The sequence below is a fragment of the Myotis yumanensis genome, unplaced genomic scaffold (assembly GCF_028538775.1).
Source record: "Myotis yumanensis isolate MYYU_CA2020_CCGP unplaced genomic scaffold, mMyoYum1.0.hap1 SCAF_2, whole genome shotgun sequence".
NCBI lineage: Eukaryota > Metazoa > Chordata > Mammalia > Chiroptera > Vespertilionidae > Myotis > Myotis yumanensis.
In genome coordinates, this window is record NW_027223753.1 from 44233311 (window position 1) to 44251992 (window position 18682).

Genomic DNA, 18682 nt, shown 5'->3' on the forward strand with positions numbered 1-18682 from the left:
TGAAATAAAAGATTTATGAAGAGCTTGGTGCAGTGCCTAATGTAAAACTTATTCTCAGTAGATGTTATTTGCATTTGAATATAATTATTGTCTTTAATATCATCTGCATTCATTTCATAACTGTTTTTTTATTTCTCCAAGCTAAAAGTGACATCATTATTTAGTGAACACAGTGATTCTCAAAGTTCACTTCTCACCTCCCACCCCCCTGCATGTCAGTCAAAGGAACATGTTTTATTTCTTTTCTTTTTTTTTTTAACATGTTTTATTTCTGTTCTTGTATCTCATGGGGTAGTAATAACCAGGGGGTTAAGTAGTTCAGTTGACCAGGACAGAGTAAACCAGTGACAAGGGCAGAAGGTTGTGAGGTAATTATTATGTAGAAAAATTACAGATGTGGGGAGCTGTGGGATTCTGCAAAGTTAAGAAAGTAGAGTACGAGTGGGAAGTAGGACCAGGTGTTGTGTTATGCTTCACATGAGTTACCTGACATATTCCCCCAAACAATTCAAACATATAGTTACTGTTATTATTTTCACTTTACACATAGGTAACCAAGGAAAGAAGGAGGTTCATCAATCCAAGGTTCTCCAAATGAAAGTGGCAGAAGTAGGATTTGAACCCCCACAGTCTGACTCCAGAGCCTCCACACTTCATCACGAGGTTCTGTTGCCCAATTTAACTGAGGAGGCATTGCTTTGGACAGTCCGAGTACAGGGGATTTGTACCAGGAGAGGGAGACAGGAAGACCCAGGCTCCCTAGGGGCACTGGCCTGGGAAATCACCTAGCAACCTGTTATATAGGAATTAAAATGGATTTTGTACCAGGTAGCTTCAGTTTTCTCTTGCTAGTGCCCCCTCATCTTTTTTTTTTTTAATGGTAATCTGTTGGGATCACAGAATGTCATCAAATTTAAGCAAAGGGAATTGTCAGAGAAGGCAAACCTGAAAATATAGTTGGTCTCTCATCCTTAACTTCTTGAGGACGGGAATCAAATATTATTTAACTAAATGCTTGCTATGTTCCAGATACCATGATAAGTGTTGGGGCTACAAAATAGGTAAGACCCACATCTGGTTCTCAAGGAGCCCAGTCCATTGAGGAAGATAGATGAGTCAGTCAGCTTTCGCAGTGGAGGATGAGCTTTGATAGAGGAAGGCTCCCGAGGTACTTTGGAGTAAGAGAAAGGACTCTGAATCCTGCCTGAGCAATCATGGAACTCTGAGCATTTTACAGAGTCATTAAGGCATGGAAAAGCAGAGGAACTGTGATATTATAATATGGCTAGAGTGCATTATGCAGGAGAGCCTGACAGAAAATGGAGCTACAATAGAAACATTTACTGACCACTTTTGTATGTCTTGTATGAAGTATTTATTTATATGATTAACAAAAATATAAGGGGTCACTGTATTTTTATTTAGCTGTACCAAATGGAGAGCTCTCCTTTTATTCCAAAAATCTTGATTTTTTTTCTAAACATTTTTGTTTTGCTAATTTTACCTTAAATTATATCTTAAAAGTTGAAATTTCTAGTCAAGGAAAGATACCTTAACAAGCATTCAGTACTGCTCTTAATAGGATTGACTTGACTACATATTAGAAAAAGGTAGTGTGCTAAATACAGCTTCGTATTGCCCTTTAAAGACACGTGTGCATCCGAGAGATGCAAATCAAAACAACAATGAGGTACCATCTCACACCTGTCAGACTGGCTATCATCAACAAATCAACAAACGACAAGTGCTGGAGAGGATGTGGAGAAAAAGGAATACTCGTACACTGCTGGTGGGAATGCAGACTGGTGCAGCCACTATGGAAGACAGTATGGAGTTTCCTCAAAAAACTAAAAATGGAACTCCCATTTGACCCTGTGATCCCACTTCTAGGAATATATCCCAAGAAACCAGAAGCACCAATCAGAAAGGATATATGCACCCCTATGTTCATAGCAGCACAATTCACCATAGCTAAGATCTAGAAACAGCCTAAGTGCCCATCAGTAGATGAATGGATTAGAAAACTGTGGTACATCTACACGATGGAATACTATGCTGCTGTAAAAAAGAAGGAACTCTTACCATTTGCAATGGCATGAATGGAACTGGAGAGCATTATGCTAAGTGAAACAAGCCAGTCAATGAAGGAAAAATACCACATGATCTCACTCGTTCATGGATAATAGAGACCATTATAAACTTTTGAACAATAATAGATACAGAGGCAGAGCTGCCTCAAACAGATTGTCAAACTGCAGCGGGAAGGCCGGGGAGGGTTGGGGGGTAGGAGGGAGGGGGGTAAGAGATCAACCAAAGGACTTGTATGCATGCATATAAGCATAACCAATGGACATAAGACACTGGGGGCTAGGGGAGGCCAGGGGATTGTCAAGGGCCGGGGGGGAAAAAGGACAGATATGTAATACCCTTTGTAATACTTTAAGCAATAAAAAAAAAAAAAAGAAAGAAAAGAAAAAAAAAGACACGTGTGGTTTATAATTAATGAAAGAGGCAGTGATTTATGTCAAAATATCCACTCTGCCCTTCACTAGCTCATTTCTTGGCAGTTCACTTAATGCCTCCAAGCCTCAGTATTTCTTATTTCTAGAAAGGACTATGGAAGTGTTCAGTGAAATCACTTATTTGAAGGTAACTGTCACTTTAAAGGCCGCATCTGTTATTGGTATAAATTTGATTGAGTTCAGAAGTGCCCATGAGAGATTTTAGACTAGTCTTCCACAGATGTTTCTTTGCTTGCTTTCCTCCTCTGCTGTTACTTTTGCCTTTCTCTTTTGCTTGTTTATTCCAGCTTCCTCCCCTCTCATTTATTTTCTCTTTTATCTTGTGAGAGCAGTTGCTCACCCATGTGCAAGATTCTATGCAGGTTCTGACTGTCAGCTGCGTCCACAGTGTGATTGATCTAAAGACAAGACAAAAGTGAGAAAGGACTGGCTACAGTGCCTGAAGTAATCCCTTTATTATTGCAACTGCCTAAGAAAAGGCTAAAAGGATATGAAAGCCCAAGGGGTAAAGTATTAAACGGTGCAAAAATACCAACACCAGAGAGAGAACAAGTATCTCTTCCTCTGTGGGAAGAAGATGAGTGATGAGTCTTGTCAGTGTATTTTAACGGTCTTTGGTATCTAATCATCTTAGCTACCAGTCTTTTAGAGTTAAACCTTTTTTGTTGACTTCTTGAGCTGTGTGGGATAGATGCTTCCTTTCTGCAGCAGCTTTTCCACAGAACATATATGTGACTTTCTTCATAACTCATTTTGGCAAATGCATATCTGGATCACAACGTAACCTTAAGTAAAATTTCAAGGGTAAACATTTTTTTAATAGACTCTTCTTCCTTTTTTCACTGTGATAGAAAACTTGTGAAAGTATGACTGTGAACATGGGTGTGCAACTGTCTCCTCAAGACCCCACTTTCAATTCTTTTGCATATATCCCCAGAGGAGAAAGTGACGAATCATATGACAGTTCTATATTTCATTTTGTGAGAAGTCATCATACTGTTTTCCATACGAGCTGCATAATGTTACATTGCTACCGATAAGGGACAAATGTTCCAGTTCCTCCATAACCTCACTCACACTTGTTATTTTCTGGGTTTTGTAGCCATCCTAATGGGTACACCGTGGTATCTCATTGTGGTTTTGATTTTTATTTCTCTGATGATTAGTAAGGTTGAAATCTTTTCATTTGTTTACTGGCCATTTGTATATCCCCTTTGGAGAACTATCTTTTCAAGTCCTTGGCTTATTTTGTAATCAAGTTGTTTGTTTTGTTATTGTTGAGTTGTAGGAATTCTTTAATATTCTGGATATTACTGCTATGTCATTAAAACTGCTTTATGTGTTATTTTAAGCTCTCCAACTGTGATAGGTAAGAAAGAGAAGTTTGGGCTGGTTAAGGAATAAATTTCAAGTACATAAAACTACTGTGAGCTAGGCATTCAGCTAAGTTTATATTCTTCAATTCCATATTTTGAAATTCCTAGGACAAAAAGGGTTATTGTTCTTATTTTAAACATGGGAATGTGGCATCAATTGAATTTGAACAGTAGTTCTTTTTTACTTCATTATTTGCATTTTAGTGAAGAGCTTCTGACTCTAAACCTCTTATACTTTTCTTCTGATTGAGTCTCATTTAACATACCTAAATGGTAGTGTTTCTAATAACGATGAAATATCTGAATTGCTCAGAACAAATGTTCTTTTCAGTTGGAGTCTTCTAATAAAATTTAATTCTAGGGGAAATAAAACTCTATTCCTTAGAAATTTTGTCTAACTTAACCTGTTCCTTGAGCAATTCAGATAATGAAGAATTTGTAAGTTTGTGTTTGTATAATTTATTCATATATTTATGCTGCATCTACTCTGGGCCCGAACCTCTGCCTACACAAAACAGAGGTAGTTTCTCCTCTCATGATAGTGGGGAACATGAACATGAAGCAACTGAAGACGACTCCGCGAAAACAATCAAATGTCAGCTAGAATTCTACTTCTTCCCTGGACCTTGCTGTGTTGGTTATCGGAACTAATAAACACGTGCAGAGCCCTAGGCAAACAGGGCCAGATGGTTTCTGAAGCAGGTATGCAGAGGGAAGTTTGCTTCCAAAGTATCAGTCACTAGAGGACCAGATGAACTTGGCAAATACCATGATATATTCCTTTTCTTACAGACTACTACAGTTCTCTTTAATTATTGGAAACTGCCATTTTCCCTCCCTCCAGAAGACATAATTAAACACCTTCGCGCTGTCGGCGCCACTGTTGGACTCCACGGTCTGTCGCCAGTGTGGAGCTTTGGTTGAGCGTTATTGCATAACTGGGGAATGACCAGAAAGCAAAGTCAGCCCAACTCTAACACATTTCTGCTACGCTGTCACCATAATGAGGGTTATGCAACTCCATGCTTTTGTAGTGATTAAAGAACCATATTCTTTATTCTCCTAGTATTGAAAATGTACAAGTGATTATAAAGAGTGTTTTGAAATTACATTTGGCCTCCTCAGTGCTGTTCGTCAAAATCAGAATGTTTTCACAGCTCTCTCTCTTAAGACAGTAAAAATGTAAGGTCAAGAATAATCAAACCCTGTCTTATACCTTGTTTTCAGACATATCCAAGGGCCATTAAGGCGTTTTGCTCTTGGATAGGTACTTTTGTAGGTTTTTCAACAGAATTCTTTTTTTTTCTTTTATTGACTTTTGAGAGAGAGAGAGGGAGAGAGAGAGAAACATCCATGTGAGAGAAACATCGAGTGGTTGCCTCCCATATGCAGCCCATCCAGGAATCGAATCCACAATCTATGTATGTGCCCTGACTGAGAATCGAACCTGCAACCCTTTGGTATACCGGATGACACTCTAATCAACTGAGCCACCTGGCCAGGGCTCAACCATATTCTTTAATGTGGATAAGAATTGTGTAGAAATCTCTATTGTTGTTTTTAAAACATGATGACTCCTTGGCTACATTCCAAGATTTAGATTTTGTAGATATGACTTGGAGCCCAGACAACTGTATTTTATACATAACTACCTCTGGTGATCTGTGGACCACACTTTGGGTATAACAGTGCTCTTACAGAAAGGCCTCACTGGACATATCCATCGAGGTTGGACATATGAGGCCCTGGCCAGGTAGCTTAGTTATTGAGAGCATCGTTCTGATACACCAAGGTTGCAGGTTCGATCCCCAGTCAAGTTACATTCATGAAGCAACCAATGAATGCATAAATAAGTGGACAAATCAATGTTGCTCTCTCTTTCCCCCCTCCTCTCTCTCTAAAACCAATACATAATTTTTTTAAAAAAAAGGACTGAATGTATTTGAAATGGGTATAGATGTGTCTGTCTTCATTAATTAGGGTGGATAAACTTTCCTCTGTATTAAACTAATTTAAGTTTATGTTTTCAGCCTATAGGTGGTAAATGAACTTGTACTTTGTAAATAGATCATTTGCCAACTGCATCTCCCCCACTGAATGTTTGCCTTCTCCCACATCCCTCAGAATCAGAGGTCTTGGCATGAAATGAAGGAATTGGGGTCAGATTTGTGAAAAGGAGAGATGAAGACGGCCCACTTCTAACTTCAGTTTAGCCCGGGCCTCATTGCCTCCACATCTGAGACCTAGAATAGTGAAACTGCCTAATTAATGAGAACTTTTGGATTCTGTTCCTGGTTTTGCCATTTGTTTGCACTATCCTCTGTGGTCCTTGGTGTCCTTGATTGTTGAAAGCTCCGGACTGATTTTATTCCCTCTCCAGACTGAAGTGATTCTTAAGCATTTAGGTACTTATTACAGATGTGCATCTTTCTTAGTCTGCTGATATGTGGCTGAAAGAAAGATCCCAATCATATTTAGAATTTCTTATGCTTTTGCTATTACCTATTTCAGCCCATTCCGCCCCCCCCCCCCCCCCCCCCCCGCTTTTAATTCACCCTAATATCCTTAGCAAATAGTATAATGCCTTGGCCCAGGTAATGAATAAACGGATAAAGTTAGCTATTACTCTTTTTTCTGAATCCTTGAGTTTCTTTTTCCATTTCAATTAATCCCTTAGCCCATATTTCTTATTAGTCTTAGCCGTTCTTTCCAGCTGAGTGCTAATTCATTGTCAAACACTGGTCAAGTGTTCTCCATCTCTGCCTTATCTAGCAGCAGTTCAGGACATGTTTTCTCCTTCATTTTGAGCTCCAGGTCAAATTCATCAGCCACCTGTTATTGATACCACAAACCAGCTCATTGAAACTAAATAGTCACCTCCTTGTTCTTCACTTCTTGTCTCTAAGGATCAGACCTCAGTTTCCCTGTTATCCTTCCCCTTCCTTTACCTCCAGTTTTCAAGCCTTATTGATTTTATCTGTCAAATTATTTCTACCACCACATCCTCGCTTTGCCTCTAGTTATTTGCCCATCATTGTATTTTTATAGTCGTCCTGTTTCTCCTAGTCCCCTCTTTAAGTCATAGTGTGAACTGCTGCCAAATGAAACTTCCAGAGCCTCAGCTCTCAGGATTGCCTAGGTGTGCTCCATGTCTCTTCCTTAAATTATAAATTCCCAAAGGACTGAGGCAGGCTACAGACTTCCCTTCTGCCATTTTGATATTACCATAGTGATATGGGTAGGAGATGTGAATACAACACACTTTTTTTCATCTTCCTTGTGTGGTGGGAAAGCATATGGGATTTGGGGTGAGACAGCCGAATGTGAACCCCAGGTCTACCAATTACTAAATGCAAGTTTGGGCAAATTCCATTACTTCCATGAGCCCCCGTTTCATCATCTGTAAGATCATGTGATTAACTCTCATGGAATCACTAGGAGGGTTTTGTTTTTTTTCTTTGTGAAAATTTTCAAACACTGTAAATATGAAAAGAACAGTCAGTGAATTCCCATATATTATTCTCTCAGAATCAGCTACCAAGGTTTTACTGTACTTGCTTCACCTTATCCCTTATTTTTCTTTACAAAATATTATTAAACCATTTCCAGACATCATGTAATTTCATCCATACATGTGCAGGGGGTGGAGGGAGTCAAGGGGTGGGGGGGGGGGGGGGGTGGAAAGGGGACATCTGTAATACTTTCAGCAATGAAGATAAGTTTAAAAAGAATTATAATCTCCCTCTTGAAAAAAATAAAGAAATAAAGTCTATGACTGAAAGTATATTCATTTTCAAAAAAATAAAAAATACATAATAATGTAACCATAATACCAATAATGTACTTAACACTGTAATTCTTTGGTTTTGTCTAATATCCATAATTAGTGTATTTCTTACAATTGGTTTCTTCAAATCAGATTTCAAGCAAGGTTCTCACATTGCATTATTTTATTCTCTTTAAAATATAATTTTATTTAATATTTTAAAATAAAATATTTTATTCTCTTTTTAAAATATAAATGTATTGAAGCATATACAAACAGAAAACTGTACTACAGTTTGATGACTTTTCACCCACCATCCGGAACACAAAATAGAATATCACCAACACTCAGAAAACGTCATGTTTTCTGATTCGACCTTTCTTCCCTCTTCCCCAAAGGTCAGTTCTCTCTTGACATTTAAACTATAGCATAGCTTTGCCTGTTTTTTGAACTTGATAAAAATTGAATCATGTGGTGTATATGCTTTTCTGTCTTGTTTTCTTTCAGTCAACTGTACATTTCTAATATTCAAACATGTTGCCTATAGGTGTGGTTGGTTTTCATTATTGAATAAAGTTCCATTTTATGAACATGCCATAATTACTTACCCATTCTTCTGTAAATGGGCATCTTGAGGATTGTATTTCATAACTCCGAATATGCAAAGGGATCAGCATAGTGTCAGGGAAAGTTCAGTCAATATTAATACAGTGCCTTGTTTAAAATGTACTCATTGTACATTGACTCATTTGAATTTTGATTCATCTAATGGGAACATTTTAGGTTTTTATTATTAGTTGAAGCTTTTATTTTCTTACTCTATGGTCTCTTACGGAAATAATCTTAATGATTTTTGCTCTCATTAACTGCCTGAATTTTGTCACTTTAAATTTATGGTTAAGTTTCTTTTCTATTCTTATATCTAATATAAATTGAATTATTGTGATTGAAATGAAGGAAATTACTCAATTTCTCTGTTGTTTTTTTCCCCCAAGTCCTATATTAATACATTTTTGTTTAATTCTGGCCCTGACTTTCACCTAAGATCATGGACACCATAGCCAAACTTTATGGTTTCAAATCCCAGCTTTACTATTCACTTGCTTGTTACCGCACAAGCTATCTACCCTCTCTGTCCCTTAGTTTCTTCACCTCTAAAAGGGGATAATAATATCTACCAAATCGATTTTTTTATTCTTACCTGAGGATATTTTTCCATTGATTTTTAGAGAGAGTGGAAGAGAAAGGGAAAAACAGAGAGAAATATCTATGTGAGAAAAACACATGGATTGGTTGCCTCCTGACGAGCCCTGTGGCCTGAGCTAGGGAGGAGCCTGCAACCATGGTATGTGCACTTGCCCAGAATTGAACCTGTGACGCTTTGGTCTGCAGGCCTACACTCTATGCACTGAGCCAAACCGGCTAGGGCCCGAATCAATTTTTATAAAGATTAAATGAATCCTATCTAATAATAGAGAAACATGGTAATTAGCCGTACCTCAGCTACCCTTCCCATTGGCTAATCAGGGTGATATGCAAATTAACTGCCAACCAAGATGGCAGCCGGCAGCCAGGCAGCTTGAAGCGAACAGGAGGCTTGCTTGCTTCAGTGACGGAGGAAGCCAACGTTCCCCACCTGCTGCTGCCAGCCTCTGAGCTTGCAGTTTAAGAAACATTGTTACAAATATAGAAGCTAAACAAAACCCCAGAAACCTGCTTTCAGCGAGCCGGGCCTCAGAGCTGAAGTTGAAACAGTGTTTCGATTATAGAACCCAAACAAACCAGATACCTGCTTTCAGCAGGTCTCAGAGCTAGAGCTGGAGCCAAGCCTCAGAGAGAAAGCTGGCTCTCAGTTCCAGTGACAGCCATAGAAGGTAAATAAATCCAAGAATAAAAAAAAAAAAAGAAAAAAAGGAGAGGTTTGGAGCTTCAGTCGCCCACCAGCCTGAAAACGGCCCTCAGCCCCTCACCCAGACTGGCCAGGCACCCCAGTGGGGACCCCCACCCTGAAGGGGGTGTGATCAGCTGGAAACAGCCATCATCCCCTCACCTAGGCTGGCCAGGCACCCAAGTGGGACCCCCCACCCTAATCCAGGACACCCTTCAGGGCAAACCAGCCGTCCCCCACCCGTGCACCAGGCCTCTATCCTATATAGTAAAAGGGTAATATGCCTCCCAGCACCAGAATCAGCAGAGCCGCAAGGCCTCCCGAACCTGGGATCAGCGGAGCCATGAGGCCTCATGCCCCGAGATCAGCAGAGCCACGAGGCCTCCCGGCACCGGGATCAGTGGAGCAGCATGACAGGGGGCAGAGCCCAAACCCCCTGATCACCCTGCAGCTCTGTGTGTGACAGGGGGCGGGGCCACAGCCTCCCTATCCGCCCTGCTCTGTTCATGACAGGGGAAGGCGTCCCAACCCCCTGATCGACCCTGCTCTGTGCCTGATAGGGAGGAGCTCCCCAACCCCCTGATCAGCCCTGCTCTGTGCCTGATAGGGGGGGAGCTCCCCAACCCCCTGATCAGCCCTGCTCTGTGTGTGACAGGGTGCAGCGCCCCAACCCCCCCATGGGCCCTGCTCTGTGTGTGACAGGGTGGAGCCGCAACCTCCCCATCGGCCCTTCCCTGAGTGTGACGGGGAGGGGGGGTGCCCCCACCCCCTGATCGGCCCTGCTCTATGGGTGACAGGGGACGACACCCCAACCCCCTGATCCTCCCTACTCTGTGTGTGACAGGGGGCGGTGCCCCAACTCCTCTATCGGCCCTACTCTATGCGTGTCAGGGGGGAGCTCGCCAAGCCCCTGATTAGCCCTGCTCTGTGCGTGACAGGAGGTGGTGCGGCAACCTCCCCATCTACCCTGCCTTGAGTGTGACAGGGGGCGGTGCCCCAACCCCCTAATTGGCCCTGCTCTGAGCCCGACCAGGGGCTGCACCTAGGGATTGGGCCTGCCCTCTGCCACCTGGGAGCGGGCCTAAGCCAGCAGGTCGTTATCTCCCGAGGGGTCCCAGACTGTGAGAGGGCACAAGTGAGGCTGAGGGACACCCCCCTCCCACCAGTGCACAAATTTTTGTGCACCGGGCCTCTAGTTAAATTATAAAGTGCTTAGAACAATATCTAGCTGTTATTATTATACTGGTACTTATCTGTAGTTCTCGTGTTTCTAAGTTAATTTCTACTATAATATCAAATTTGTAACTTGCAAAAATTTCTACTACATGTAAGAGGAAAGTTTGTTTATTTGTTGTCATACCAAATGTAGTTTATGTGAACATGTTTTCCTTATTTTCTCTATTTGTGGGCTTTCACTTGACATTTGCTCCTTACTACTGGAGTTCATATGCTGGTTTTGTGTGTGTGTGTGTGTGTGTGTGTGTGTGTGTGTGTTTATCAGTTATGGTTTTCTTTCATGTTTTTACTTCTCAAATCTGTAGGTACTGATTAACTCTCAGTGAATGAAAAGTGATTACTGCATAAGAAAATTAGATTGAGATGCATATCATAACCTGATTATTTAAAAGTGGGATTGTTGTATTTAATATATAGAAAAATATACTTAAATATTTTTCTCTGTAATTTTATTCTTTATTATTTGGAAACAGACCAGGTAACAAAATGCTTCTGAAGTTGTATTGGATCATTATTCCAGTGTGTTGAACATTTTCTATTAAAAAACTGGGCAGTGACTTGAATTAAATTTCTTTCTTGGGAGAAAGGTTCTGTTATTTAGCAACACCTAATATCCTGTGATGGTGGGAAAACATCCTGAGGCCATACTGGAAAAATCTTATTGGCTTTTTTGGACAGGAAAAGGCATCGATGCTTTGATACAGAATTATGAGCATTTTGGGATTCCTTTCTTCAGATAATATTGTCATGGGGCTAGAAAATCCATGTTTAAAACAAGAGTGACTGTTCAGCTGAGTCAAAAGACTTCCCTCTCTCCTTTATTCTAGGCTGCTGTTCATTCCAGGGATTGAAGTAAAGCCTAATGAGTTCTACTCGTATTTAGAAAATTGAAGGGCATCTAGATTATTTGGGAATAGGGACTACCTTCACTTAATTACACATTGTGAAAGTCAATGAAGATCAATATAAAGATGGGCTGTTTATTACAAATATTTCTTGGCAATACCAGTAATGGGTATAGTAAGATCCTGGATGATTATAACACTTTTAATGTTTTCTTGCTAAAAATTGAGTAGTTATATAAGGGGTGTGTGTGTGTGTGTGTGTGTGTGTGTGTGTGTGTGTTCGCGCACGCGCGCACGCAGAAAACAAAGTATGGCTTCTTTGGATTTTATTTTTCTTAATTTTAGAGGAGAACTTCAGTGGCTTCAAATAAAATAATATTCTTTATCCGACCCCTTTAATGCATTTTTAGTTAAATTAAAATGTTTTAAGAAAACTGCTTTCCTTATACATTTTCTTTCCATGTATCCCCTTCCCCACCCACTGGTTGCCATGAAAACGACTCCCCCAAAACCTAAGAGCAAATGCCAGGCAGTGTGGGGTTCCCTGTGCTGGAGCCACATGTCTAATGCTGCAGAACGCTTTGTGCTGACTCAGCTGTGCACTGAAGGGGCTACTGTGGCTTCTTTCTTTTCTTTTCTTTTTAAAATCTTTATTGTTGAAAGTATTATAGATCCTCCTTTCCCCCCAGTGTGGTTTCTTTCTTAAATCCTGAGTTGTTAAACTGGCATGCAGTGTCTTGATTTTCCAAAGATGAAAGCTCAGTACTGCTTTCTCCCACACACTAACTCTTGTTTTCCTTCTCAAACCCTTTTGAAGCTCTAGTTCACCTTTAATTATACCTACAGAGTAGAAGTAATTGGTAATGGGAATTACAGGGAACTGCGATTTGAGAAGGCAGGAGGCAGCTATGTGGGAGGGTAGGAGATAGAGGGGAAAAGATTGAGATTGAGTTTCTAAAGCAATCTACTGTACAGTCAAAACAAATTTCATATTTAATCCTGAGCACAATTATGGAGCCAGAGATAGTCTCCATATTAGATTAGTTCTTGTGAAAAGCATATTTCAAGCCTGCCTTAAATTTTGGTTGTCTGTGAACATTATGGTTGACTGTCATGATAGCTCTAGAAAAAATTTTTTGTGTTGCATGGGAGAGTAAGCTGTTATTTACAGGTATAGCTGCCCATGAAAATCAACTCAGGGCCTGTTACAAAGAGAACTTGACCTTATTCCCAAACCTTATCCCAAACTTACTGGCTCAGAATCTCAGCTGGTGGAGCCTTGTTATGATCCTATTTTACAGGCTCTCGGGGTGATTTTAGGTAGCCTGCCTACCAGATGATCTAAGCAGACTAGGACTGGAAACCATTGTTTCAGCTCCCTTAAGGGAGCCTCTTATTAAACATTCTACCAGTCTAAGTGTTAGCTGTGATGTGATGAAGAGAGCACGGCACTTGGACCCAAACGCTGGCCAAACCACCTCACCTCTCTAAGTATCAGTCCACTCATCTGCATATAGAAATGTTTGCAAAGGTGTGGGAGGATTCAATGACATGATGAACTTTGGAAGGTTTCTTTTATGTACAGAGGTATTATGATAATATGATGACTCTAAATATAGCTTCTTCAACTAAGGGAGAAATTTGAAGTATTTGTATTTTTTTTAATGTTATTGGAGAGATTTAACATGATTTGGTAGAGAAGGAATTAAACTACGTATTAGAAGAAGACTTTCATTTCTAGCTATAAATTAGCTTCATAACCTTATACAGGATCTTCTTTTTACAGTCTAATTTTGTTCTTTATGAAATGGAGTCCAAGGTAGGGGGTGCTTTAAGAGAAGGTAGCTCTAGATGATTTCTTGGTTTATTTTGCCTGCATTAAAAGTCTCTGATTCTGTGATATAGTGAAAACATAGCATTTAATTTGTATAGGAGTTGGACTGCTCATCTCTTTTTTTAATATATTTTTATTGATTTCAGAGAAGAAGCGGGAGGGAAAGACATAGAAACATCAATGTTGAGAGAGAATCATTGATCGGCTACCTCCTGCACACCCTTGAATGGAATCAAACCTGAGACCTTTCAGTCCGCAGGCAGATGATCTATCCACGGAGCCAAATCGGCTAGGGCTGGACCACTCATCTTTTAAGCCCCTTCTAAGTTATGAGTCTAAATAAAAACTGTAGGATAATTCAAATTCTGAGGCCTGAAAATCTTAACAATAAAAATTTAACTGAAGATTAACAAGCATGTGTGTTACAAAGCGTTTGACACTCTTCCTGTTTTATGATGCATTGAAAAAATGATAAAGTATAAATCCTTTTGCTTTTCAAGTTTCTTCCATTTAATAGTCTATTTTAAAAGATAAGGCATACCTTGTTATTTTTTTCCTAATAGTCCTAATGGATTTTTTTTACTTTTGAATGCAAATCTAAAGAAGAAACCAGTCTACTTCTTTTAACTGAAAGAATGCATTATCTCTGAAAAACTTTTGTGTCCTGCTGTTAGGACTCCACCATGTTTTTGTCACATTGTTCGGGGCATCGATTTAATAATATGGCACAGCATTGGAAGAAAACCTTAGGAACCATTCTTTTATGATTTCAACTGGCATATATTTCTCATATTAACAACTTAATATATGCCAGGCACTATATTAGGTACAGAGGACAGCAGTGAAATGCATGTACAAGGAACCTCACAAAGTTTATATTCTAGAATAGGGAAGTATAAAGTAACAAAAATTAAAAAAAAAAAAACTTTCAGATTGTACTGTGAAGACAGATAAAACTGGGTTTGCATCCTTATTATATCAACTAGAGGCCCGGTGCATGAATTTGTGCGTGGCTGGGGTCCCTAGAGTGGCCTGAGGAGATAAGGGCCCCAGCTCGCACCCCCACCTCGCAGCCCCGCCTGGCACCCTGCCTTGGCCTGGCACCGCCCCCTCACCTGCTCCACCATCCCGCCTGCAGGGTGCTGTGATTCCTTCACATGCACAGAAGTTGTCTGGGGGACTCCTCAATGTGTGAAACTCAGAGAAGAGAGCCTGGGAGAATGGTGCTACCCTTCCTCTAAGGATTCCCTTGGAGGACTGTGTGCCTGCTTCCCTCATGCCTACATGGGAAAACCACTGCTTCCTTCACAAGTCAATTTTCCTCAAGATACAGTTAAAGAAGAAAAGAGTCAAGTTGTCACCAACTTAAGACTAACTTTTTTTTTTTTTAATATATTTTATTGATATTTTACAGAGAGGAAGGGCGAGGGATAGAGAGTTAGAAACATCGATCAGCTGCCTCCTGCACACCTCCTACTGGGGATGTGCCCGCAACCAAGATACATGCCCTTGACCAGAATCGAACCTGGGACCTTTCAGTCCGCAGGCCGACGCTCTATCCACTGAGCCAAACCGGCTAGGGCAACTTAAGACTAACTTAAAACCACAACATAACTAAGCCATGGAAACAAAACCATGGTTGTATTTTCCCCCTAATATTATTTAGACCTGATGTCTTAGGCATTTTTAGGTAACATCTTTTTTTTTTTTTTAATCCTTATCCTAGGCCATTTTTTCCATTGATTTCCAGAGAGAGTGGAAGAAAGAGCGGAGGGGGAGAAAGAGAAAAACATCAACGTGAGAGAGACACAGCGATTGGTTGCCTCACACATGCGCCCCAACTCGGGTGGGGAACCTGTAACCGAGATACATGCCCCTCACTGGAATCAAACCCTTGACCTTTGGTCTGTGGGCCAATGCTCTAACCATGAGCCAAACCAGCCAGGGCATAAACATGTATTTTTAAAATAACAACCTCATTTTACAAATAAAAAATCTGTAGTTTGTGGAGGTTCACTGACTGGTCCAAGGAAGTAGTGGTGTGAAATGCCTTGGCTAGGGATTAGAACTGAATTCTGACTCTTTTGCCCTTGCTCTTTCTACTTTTTTCACCCACTATAATTAATCATTCTAATGTGTTAAATACTTGTGTCTTTGTATATTTGCTTCCAAAATATATCTTGTGTGTTTTTGTGCATTGACCTTAATTTGCATTCTGTCTTTTCTCCTTTTCATTCAGCACTGTTTTTATTTTTAATTTTTAAATAATTCTTTATTGTTGAAAGTATTACATGTGTCCCCTTTTTTTGCTCATTGACCCCCTCCAGCCTGCCCCTGCCACCACTATCCCTCCCCATCCCCCCCAGCCCAGGCCCTCACCACCCCATTGTCTGTGGCCATGGGCCGTGCATATATGCATATAAGGTTCTTGGTTGATTACTTCCCACCCACCCACACTCCCCCGCCTTCCCTCCAAGATTCTGCACTCTGTTCCATGCTTCCTTGTCTCTGGATCCAATCTGCGTTTATCAGTTATTTTGTTACTTAGATTCCACATATGAGTGAGATCATGGGATACTTGTCTTTCTCTGACTGACTTATTTCAGTTAGCATGACACTCTCCAGGTCCCTCAATGCTGTCTCAAAGGGTAAGAGATTCTTCTTTTTTACTGCTGCATAGTATTCCATGGTATAAATGTACCACAGCTTTTTTATCCACTCATCTACTGATGGACACTTGGACTGTTTCCAGATCTTAGCTACTGTAAATTGATTTCAGCACTAGTTTTAAATTTCTCTATATTACTGCTTACAATGAATTGCTTCTATCTGCTGACAGTACACGCTGGTGTCCACCACATTTCATCTATCCTCTCCCCCAGTGACAGACACCCAGATTACTCCCAACTCCCTGTTATCTCAAATAACATTGTAATGAATATTAGCCAGTTGTCTTGTTTGAGACCTGTGTAAGAATTCACTAGGATATGTATACCCAAGAGTGGAATTGCAGGTTTATAGAGTATGTGTTTGTATAGGCTTAATTTGATTAAGTAGTGCCAGACTGCTCTCCAGAATAGCTACACCACTCAACACTCCTAACCACAGTGTGTGAGGGTTCCTCTATCCTCATATCTCCACTAAGGCTTAATGACCCAGTTTTTGGATGTTAGCCAGTCTAATAGTGTAAACTGATATCTCATTTTAATTAGCATTTCCATAACTACTAATGAATTTGAGTGTCTCTTCACATGTTTGTAAGCCATTTGAATTTTATATCATTTGATCAGATTCCTATTGTTATTTTTCTGCTTGATTTATAGAAGTTCTCTGTATATTGATTCCCTGTTGGTTTAAAATACTTACAAATGCCGTTTTTATTATACTTTTATTTGTATATTTAAATTCAGAAAGTACTTTCTGTTCCAATTCATTGACAGTTTGGGGTTTTTGAAAAATCTTAAGTAGATGTTGTACTTTCTCAGAATGCTTTTCTTCATCTACTATTCTTATCTTTCAGTTTTTCTAGTTTAATTTATGAATGTGATTTTCCTTGAAAAATTTCCTGATGATTAACTATCCTTGCATTCCTGGCCTATACCCTTCTTCATAATTTATTGTTAGATTGAATCGTATGAAAATGCTTTTCTTATGTCAGAAAATGGTCAATATTTGGCTATATCATAGACATCAAATTAAATATTTTAGTACACTCTTGAATTAAATTATTGTTTTTAAATAAAAAATTTTATGTTCATGATTATAAATAAGACTATAATTTTCTTTTCTTATTCTTTTTTTAATCCTCATCCAAGGATATTTTTTCCATTGCTTTTTAGAGAGAGTGAAGGGGGTTTGGGGGGGGGGGGGGGGAGAAACATTGATGTGAGAAAGACACATTAACTGGTTGCCTCCTACATAAGCCCTGGCCAGGACCAGAGATCAAACCTGCAACTCAGGTTTTAAACTGGGAATTAAACCTGTGACCCTTCGATGCCACACCAGCCAGGGAAATTTTCTTTTCTTGATTTTGGAATCAGAATTAGAATTATACAGCCTCAAAAATGGGGTGGATAACTTTTTGTACATTTTCCATATTTTGGAATAGCTTATATAGGATAAAATTTATTATAACTTGAAATCTGATAGAATTCAAATGTAAAAATATCTAGGACTAGAAAGTATTTTTGAAAGGTAATATTCTTGACGATCATTTCAGTTTATTTAATAATTACTAGTCTATTGTAGTTTTACATTTAGTCTTGTACTAAGTATGTTATTTTAAATTTTTGAGCAATTTATCTGTTATCTATATTTTAAAATGTGTCAACATTTAGTTCATTGATATACTATTCATAATAATATTATTTTAAAATCTGTCTGTAGTTATTTTCCCTTTCTTGTCCTATAATTTATTTGTATCTTCTAAACCATAAAGTAGAGATAGCAAAGTGAGACAGAGACCGGATAAAATAATTATAAAATACCTGTAAGCCATGAACCATTGAGTTTGGTTTTTTTAAATATATTTTATTGATTTTTTATAGAGAGGAAGGGAGAGGGATAGAGATTTAGAAACATCAATGAGAGAGAAACATCAATCAGGTGCCTCCTGCACACTCCCTACTGGGTATGTGCCTGCAACCAAGGTACATGCCCTTGACTGGAATCGAACCTGGGACCCTTGAGTCTGCAGGCCGACCCTCTATCCACTGAGCCAAACAAGTTAGGGCAACCATTGAGTTTTTTAACATGTATTTTAGTTCATTTTTCCAGCATCCAAGCAAGTAGGTAATCTAATGCCCATTTCATAGATGAATTCCATAGAGATAAAATAATATATTAAATATTGGGTATTGAGTAAATGATAGATTCACAGATCGAATTCAGGGCTGATAGCTAAATCAACATTCTTAATTCTCCTTGTTTTTACTCACATAGCACTCAATATTATTATTTTATAACCTTTGTATACTTTAAAGAAATGTAATTATTTAAAAATAATTGTTTATTTTCTTTCCTACTGGACTGCAAATCCACGACAACAGGAACATGTCTGCTTTGTTCAAAATAATATCTCAAGGACCAATCACTTTGCTTGGCATATAGCTGGTGCTCCGTAAATATTCTTTGTCTCCGCCCCGCCCTCCCCCCCCCCCTTTTTTTTTGGAGAGGGTGCAGGGAGGCCAGGATTTTCACCACATTGTTTTGACCA

General features: G+C 39.5%; 1 protein-coding gene across 3 annotated transcripts in view; it reads left to right on the forward strand.

Moving 5' to 3' along the window:
• Positions 1 to 18682, forward strand: part of PATJ (PATJ crumbs cell polarity complex component) — a 308551-nt gene that overhangs the window by 170328 nt on the left and 119541 nt on the right. The window lies entirely within an intron of this gene.